Source organism: Lactuca sativa, chromosome 5 (assembly GCF_002870075.4).
Source record: "Lactuca sativa cultivar Salinas chromosome 5, Lsat_Salinas_v11, whole genome shotgun sequence".
NCBI lineage: Eukaryota > Viridiplantae > Streptophyta > Magnoliopsida > Asterales > Asteraceae > Lactuca > Lactuca sativa.
Window position 1 is genome coordinate 75,196,711 of NC_056627.2, and position 8,926 is coordinate 75,205,636.

Below are 8,926 nucleotides of genomic sequence, written 5' to 3' on the forward strand. Positions count from 1 at the left end.
CAGTTTAAATCATATTCATTGGCGAAACTAGTGGGTATTCTAAAGTCCCAAGAGAAGATTGTGGTGCAAGAGAAGAGCGTCGTTTCTAGTCTTGGTTCGTTGGCCCTCCTATCTAAAAGTAAAGCTGTAATGGAGGATGAAGAGCTCAACTTGGAGGAATATGACCTCACGTCTGAGGATTATGCCATGATGGTGTCCAATCCTAAGAGGTTCATAAAGAAGAGATTCCCCAGCAACAAAAACCGAAACTGGCAGGGGAGTTACAGCTCTGAAAAGGTGAACAATGAACCGAAGGCTGAGGAGCCCAAGAAGGAACCGAAAGCGGATGGCGATTCTGGAGTAAGCTGTTTCTACTGTGGTGGCAAAAACCACTATGCTAAGGACTGTGTTCTTAAGAAGATGGCTGAAAAGGACGATGGAAATGACGAGGAAGCCGTGCTGCAGAAAAGACTGGATGAGTTGAGAAAGAAGAAGTCTACCGCTAACCCTTCTATTAATGCTCTTATTGTGCAGGGTTCGGTTAATGACGATGAGTTCGGTAGCACAGAAGTTTGGTCTACCGACTCAGAAGACGAAGAAGTGAGGAAGCCTACCCATGGAAAGGCGTATGTGGCTAAGGAGGAAAGCAGTGGTGGAAAATGCTTTATGGTGACTGATGTATCTCAAATGAGGGGATACAACACCGATGGAGGAAGCGATGGACCGAAGGTACAGGAGGATATGTGCTTTACGGCCAAACCACTCAGCCAGCGGTTCAATGAGCTCGATGAACTTATAAAGAAGGTACAATCTGTTTTTATTTCATCTAAAGTACCACCATCCTCATATGAGAAAGAACTAAAAAATGTTAATACAAGAATTTCTCATTTAGATAGTAGCTTAACTCAAAGTCGAGTCACCAATTCTAACCTGACTGATCAATTAAGCAGGGTGGCGTCGAAGAGTGAGGAGCGGCGAATGTGGATTGAGTTAAAAGAGTCAGAATTAGTTAAAGTTAAAGACGAAAACATTTATTTGCAGAGAGACAATTTGAAATTGTTAAAACAACGAAATGTTTTTTGTTTAATTGCTAAACGTTTATATTCCAATATTACTCAACTTCACTTGGACTGTGAGATAGGCCAAAAGATCCATCGCATGATTTTGCCCTTCCTAGAGTTTAAGGAGGATGAAATCGATGCCGAAGTCTACAATTGTGAGAGTGTGATATCGTCTGATGATGTCAATCCGACCTACATGTATGGACTGGACAAAATTGAGTCCTTCATTAAATCCAAAGACCACAAGGACATGCTCAAAAATCTTTTGGATGAAAATGACAGACTTAAACTGAGAACCGAAACCATGCAAAAATTTGACTCTTTAAACGCCAACGTAAGCTCAGAAAACAAAATCGATGTTGAAAATTCATCTGAGCTTAACGAGGACGAAAACATGAGTGAAATTTCTGTAGAGGACACGGTTGACTGCTCAGAATTTTTTAAAAGCGAAACTGAAAACCACAAAAATCTAATTTCTGAAAATTCTGTGGAGTTCGCTCGATTGTCCCAACAAAAGTCCCCGAAATTAGTAGAGAAAGCTGTTGTGTATCAAAAGGTCAGGACCACTCCGAATCAAGTATACAAGGTGACTGGAGTAACCGAACATCAAACAGCCGAACTCACAGCTATTGTTAACGAAGACAATGCTGATGGCTGTGATGAGTACTTCTGGGAAGCTCCAATTGATAATGCAAACGAAACCGTTGGATTGTCTGAAAGAACCTCCTGGATGAGCAAAGGAAGATACATCCCTGAACCATTGAACAAGCCGGATAATTTCAATGAGCCAAGTACCAGTGGTACGAAAGATATTCCTCAGGAGGATGATCGTTCGGCAAAAGAAGACATTCCCTCTACTCCCTCAGCTCAAAGTGGAACTTCCTCAGATATTCCTTCTACTCCCTCAGTGCCAACTGGATCTTCTTCGGATATTCCCTCTGATCCCTCGGCTCAAAGTAAAACTCCTGAAGTTCAAAAGAAACCAGCCAAGGAGACAACGAAAACGAAAGCGAACGTTCATCATCAACCTAAGCAGATGAGGAATAAGAAGATAGAAAGGAACCAAAGATATAGGAAAAACCTTTCTGAAAGAAAACAATTCTGGCACTCCCAGAGTGCATACTACTCACACCAAGACAAGAATCTGAAGTATGAAAACACTCCTGTAAGAAAGCCTGAATGTTCCAACAACCGAAAGCCAAGGTTCGGTTCACAAGAAAATACCAACCGAAAGCAAAGGTTCGGTTCTGAAAAAGACTTCAACCGAAACCAAAGGTTCGGTTCCAAGAACAACTCCAACCGAACACAGAGGTTCGGTTCTGAAGTCAAAAGAGAACAAGACTCTAAGGTCAGTCCCTCCAATGATCAAAAGCAAAAGGGTCACCTAGAGTCACCATCCAGGAAGTCCTCTCTATCCAAATCCTCTCATTCTAATTCTTCTCGTTCTTCTAATTCTTCTACTTCCACCGATTCATCTCCATCTTGCTCTAAAGCTAATTCCGCTTGTTCTCAAAAATTTCATTCATCAGCTGAACAAAAGGGAAAGCAGAAGGTCAATGAATCCAAACCAGAGTCCAAAACGAACTCTTCCAATCCTAACAAAATAAAAGTTTTTACCATTAAAAAGAAAGATGAAACAACTCTCATAAAACGAACATATCTAGTTGACATCTCTCTTACAATTCCCGTTCCCATGAAAAGCTCACATGGACCCAAGAAACTTTGGGTTCCTAAATCTGCTTAAGTTTTGCAGGTTATAAGTGACAAGCAGTTTGACGAAGAATGGTACATCGATAGTGGCTGCTCGCGTCACATGACTGGGAGGAAAGAGGAGCTCAGGGAATACAGATCTCTTGCAAATGGTGGCAACGTCAAGTTTGGAAATAACTCTTTCGGCACCATAAAGGGATATGGAATGATAACAAATGGAGACTTCACTATAAGGAAGGTGGCTTATGTGGAAGGACTCCAACACAACCTCATCAGTGTATCTCAGCTTGTTGGAGGTACAGGTCTCAAAGTCTCATTCGATGATGAAGGTTCTGAAATCATAGAGAAAAGGACAAAGAAAGTGATTCTCAAGTCAGAGCGAAAGGGTGAAATGTTTCCTCTAAACATGAAACCCATCAAAGGAAACCCAGCCATATGCCTGTTATCAAAAGCTCAATCCGACGAAAGCTGGTTGTGGCACCGAAGACTCTCTCATCTCAATTTTAAAGATATCAACCGACTTGTCACTGGAGGTCATGTTAGGGGTCTTCCATTGCTTAAGTTCGACAGAGAGCATCTATGTGCTGCATGCGAAATGGGGAAGCAGAGTCGTCAAAGTCACCCATCTATAATCAACACAAAAGTTGTTGAACCACTCGAATTACTTCATATCGATTTGTGTGGTCCTTCATCTATCGAAAGCATCGGTGGTAGCAAGTATATTCTTGTTATTGTTGATGACTTTTCACGATTTACATGGGTGTTCTTTCTAAAGCTCAAATCTGAAGCGACTCAAAAGCTGAAAGTGTTTATCAAGCAAATTGAAGTACAGCTCAAGAAGGTCGTTCGCAACATCAGGAGCGACAATGGTGTTGAATTCAAGAACAGGGAGTTTGAAGAGTTTCTTGCAGAAAAGGGAATTAGTCATAATTTCTCAGCTCCTTACACTCCACAACAGAACGGAATAGTCGAAAGACGAAACCGATCTGTGTGTGAAGCTGCCCGAACTATGCTAAGTTTCGCTTCCTTACCTCTTTATTTTTGGGCTGACGCTATTTCTGCTGCTTGTTTTACACAGAACAGGTCCTATCTCAACAAGCGATTCACGCTCACACCATATGAGATAATAAAGAACAGAAAGCCCAATGTGAAATTTTTCCATGTGTTTGGCTCAAGGTGTTTCATCCTTAACTCTAAAGAACACCGCAACAAGTTTGATGTCAAAGCCGACGAGGGAATCTTTCTGGGTTACTCGCTCACATCCAAGGCGTACAGGGTCCTAAACAAACGTTCAAGAAGGATTGAAGAGACATACTACGTGACCTTTGATGATAGCTATATCACGAAGCTACAGGGCAAAGAAGACACTGCCGGGGAAATCTTTCCTCAAACTGGCCAAGTCACAGTTTCGATCGCCAATTTATATGAGAAATTTCTGGAGCTCTTTGACGAACCGGAAAAAGCTTCTCTCTCAGAAGAAGGTGCAGCTGACAACAAAGTTGATCATATGAAGCAAATTGTCGACGATGCTGCAAGAAGAATGCATGAAGGAGAATCGCCCACTGATGAATCTCCATCCAACAATGCTTCAGTCGAGGGGGAGCCAAGTTCTCATGTCGAGGGGGAGCCAAGCTCACAAGTCCAGGGGGAGCCAAGCTCTACAACTTCAACCGAAGGTCCTTCACCAACCGAAGGTGCCTCACCAACCGAAGATGCCTCTCCAAACGAAGGTGCTTCAACGCCTGAAAGCCCAGCACCACAAGAAACCCCTGAACCTCATGTTTCTCAAGACTCATCAATTGAGGGGGAGCATGATGATATGACGCTTGATTTCGATAGCCAATCTGAGCCAGAAGAAATGATCAACGCTAAACTAGACCCAACCTTTGATCCGAATTACCCTCCTCTTACCAAATGGACCAGAGATCATCCTATCTCTCAAGTAGTTGGTGATGTATCTGAAAAGGTTCTGACCCGATCTCAACTGAAGGCAAAACAGACATCCTTATTTTCAAAGGTTGAGTTTTGTATGTTTAATTCATTCGTATCAAAAGTTGAACCGAAGACAGTGAACACTGCCCTCGATCACTCTGATTGGGTTCAAGCAATGCAAGACGAACTGAACGAATTTGAAAGGAACAAAGTTTGGCGCCTAATTCCAACTCCTCCAGATGCTTCGGTTGTTGGTCTCAAATGGGTCTTTAGGAACAAAATGGACAAGGAAGGTAATGTCATAAGGAACAAGGCTCGTCTGGTGGTCAAGGGATACTGTCAGGAGGAAGGAATAGACTATGAAGAGACTTTCGCTCCAGTAGCTAGGCTAGAATCTGTTAGAATATTTCTGGCTTATGCTGCTCACAAGAACTTTGAGGTTTTCCAAATGGATGTCAAGTGTGCATTTCTCAATAGAGAACTCGAAGAAACTGTGTATGTGGAGCAACCTCCTGGGTTCGTGAACGAAAAGTATCCAAATCATTGCTATATTCTGGATAAAGCTGTGTACGGCCTCAAACAAGCTCCGAGAGCCTGGTATGAAACGCTTACAAAATTTTTAAAGATGTCTAAATTTAAACAAGGTTCGGTTGACCCAACCTTCTTTCGCAAAAAGGAAGGTAACCACCTTATGATAGTTCAAATTTATGTCGATGACATCATCTTTGGCTCCACGAATCCCAGCTTAACAGCTGAATTCAGAAAGTTGATGGAGACTAAGTTTGAAATGAGCTCAATGGGTCCTATTAACTTTTTCCTTGGTTTAAACATAAGACAGGGACCCGAAGGCATCTTTATTAATCAGGAAGCTTACACAAAGACTCTCCTAGCGAAGTTTGGCATGATGGGAGACTCAAAAGTCAAAGTCCCAATGGCATTCGGCACCAAGCTTACCCCATCTCTAGACAAACCGGCTGTCGATATCACACTCTATCGTCAAATGATAGGCTCACTGATGTATCTAACTGCTAGCAGGCCTGATATGATGTTTTCTGTGTGTTATTGTGCTCGATTTCAGGCAAACCCACGTGAACCTCATATGCTTGCAGTGAAGAACATCTTACGCTATCTCAAGCGAACCACCTCCTTAGGTCTATGGTATCCATCCAACTCAGGCTTCTTCGTTCAAGCCTATTCTGATGCTGACCTTGGAGGATGTGGACTCGACCGTAAAATCACAACTGGTGGCTGTCAATTCCTTGACGGGAAGTTGGTCAGCTGGCAATCCAAGAAACAAACGTGTGTGTCGCTGTCTACTGTCAAAGCGGAATACATTGCCGCAGCATCCTGCACATCACAAGTGATTTGGATCCAAAGTCAACTTCGAGACTATGGACTCAATATGAAGAAGATCCCACTATATTGTGACTCTGAAAGTGCAATTAGGATCTGTCATAACCCAGTGCAACACTCTAAAACCAAACACATAGCACTGAGGTATCACTTCATCAAAGATCATGTGGAAGATGGAAATGTCGAAGTTCACTTCGTAAGAACCACTGATCAACTGGCTGACGTCTTTACCAAAGCTCTTCCAGAAGCATCATTCAATAAAATATTGCAAGGGCTAGGTATGATGGAATCAGAGTCAGTACCTCACACTACCTCTCAATCTCAAACGTAAGAAGCGAAACCAACCGAACGTTCGGGTTCGGTTCAACCATCTGACTCGCTCATTACTTCAAAGGTAGTTTTTCTGTGTTGTATATTTCTTGTACAATTTTGTTTTTCTTTGTGTTAAAAGGATTTATCTCTTGTTTATCTAAATTCCTTAGTTTCTCAAAATTTTCCAAAACCGAAACCTACCGAAGGTTCGGGTTCGGTTTTTCAAAATTTTGTGGAACCGAAACCAACCGAAGGTTCGGGTTCGGTTTTTCAAAATTTTCCTAAACCGAAACCAACCGAAGGTTCGGGTTTGGTTTTTCAAAATTTTCTAGAACCGAAACCAACCGAACGCTCGGGTTCGTTTTTTCAACTTTTTCCCAACCGAAACCAACCGAACGTTCGGGTTCGGTTTTTCATTTTCTCTCTCCAAAGTTTTTTTTTTTTGTCTTATTTTTTTTCTTCTAATTTTCTTTATTATTTTTTATTTTTATTATAAATTTCAAAAACTCCAAAAAAAAATATTTTATTTATTTTTTTTGTGTGCTAATTCGTTTATGGGGATATATTTGATGACTTACTTAAGTGTCCCTAGAAGCATGCTGCTATATGTGTTCCAAGCCTCATAAGATTTTGAATAATAGCCTTCATGACCTGGTATACACAAACCTTGTCTTCCCAATAAGGCTACCACATTTATTCACATCGTGAGCTACCTCACTCTTTTCTCACATGAGTTAAGAGTTTCCTGCTTGGTCCTTATTTTCGCAGCAGAGGTACTATATTTTCTTACAACATCTCCATAACTCTTCTCCACTACATTCGTTTCATTATCGTAACCCTTGAGACTCTCAGAAACTACCACTGAGTTTTATGGTTACACAACATCTGTGTTTATGATCTTAGTTTCGTGCCACTACGAGCTGAGTGAAACCCAAAATTCAACACCAACGAATTGACGGTGACCAATTAATTTGCTCAAGTTTTCACCAATGAATTGACGAATGTACCTTCATGAAATCTCAATTTTTCTTTTACGTGATTTCCATGAAATTGTTACACACCATAACATTTCTTCCCAAGGGATCCAGTTTTAAATTTTTATCTGAGATTTTATATTAATCCAAGCCAATACAAAATCAATTCCTACCTACTTGTTCAACAGACTACACCGGTCTCACAAGTACTTTGTTCACTTTCTTTCTTATATCAAGAATAGAATTGATGAATCAAAGCGAAACCACCCTTAATTAGCCTAATTAAAAGAAGCCTTTCAACATTTATTAATAAATTTTTGATCGTAATTCAACGGGATTCCACACAACGGGATTCAACGGGATCATCAGTTTCGTGTCATTATTGACATCACAGAATATCCTTAAAAGAGTTGCTTTATTTCTGTTTCTTTTACACTCTTTGCACGAAAATCCTAGATTTTCCAAAATTCCGTTACTAATTATTTACAGGCTGGATTATTACTGGATGGTTAATCATGAAGTTGTGGTCAAAAACTATCCACGTGGGTCCTTAATTCAAAATTGCCGTTTAAAAGGGATAAGACGAAAAGTTGCTGACTCGGCGGGAGTTAAAGGGATAAAAATTCAAATGACGGTAAAAAGGAGGCGCGCGTGAATTTGAAACGGCCGCGCTTTTCCTGACACTTATGGACGCGTGTGCGATATCGAAGCGTTATCACTCTGGCATTAAAGGCGCGTGTGGAAATGGAAACGGTTCCTCTCTCTGAACCGGCGCTTATTGGGCGGCGTAATCCTAGGAAACTGACACTCTCTCTCCTACGTGATCATCGCACGCCCCAACTGTCACCAATCAGTCACTCAAAAACCCGTTTCGTATATCCATAAGAGATTTGAAACGATTTTTCTCTCTCCTATCACCCACTATAAAAAGCCGTCTACACCACCATTTACCTTTTTACTGCCTCCATAATTTCCAAAGCACAAATACTCCCAAACACTCTCCCGTTCATCTTCTTCTCCAAACCTGCAACAATGGCTGAATCTTCCTCTGTTCATGCAACTTCATAGATTCTTCCCATCCGACCCCAACAATGTCTAGTCATTGATCTTAACCCACTGGCGTATGATTCCTACATGTCGCCGGTCATAGAATGCCTAAAGTACTCCCAGCTTGCACTTGCACTGTCCAGAATTGAAAGTGTGCCTATGGTGGCTCTATCACAGGTCTACGCGACGGCTTACTACGACAAGGCCGTCGACCGGGTATTTTTCGAGCTCGCAGAACATAAGACCTCCGTTTCACGACAAAGGTTCTGCACTATGCTAGGGTTTACCGTTGACCCTTCAAGAGTTCATCCGGATACGATTCCGATCGGCCATTTGTATAACATGTTTTACAACATGGGATACACAGAGGTTCTCACCTCTGTCGCCAAGTTTAAGAAGTCTTGCCTGCCGCCCCAGTGGAATGGTCTATTTACAGTTCTTTTCAAGGGCCTGTCAGAGAGGAGCTCAGGATCTGACGGTGCAAGTCGTCTTTTCCTATCGATAATGTATGGGGTATACAACGGGATAAACCTGGACTATGGGTTTGTCCTATGGAAA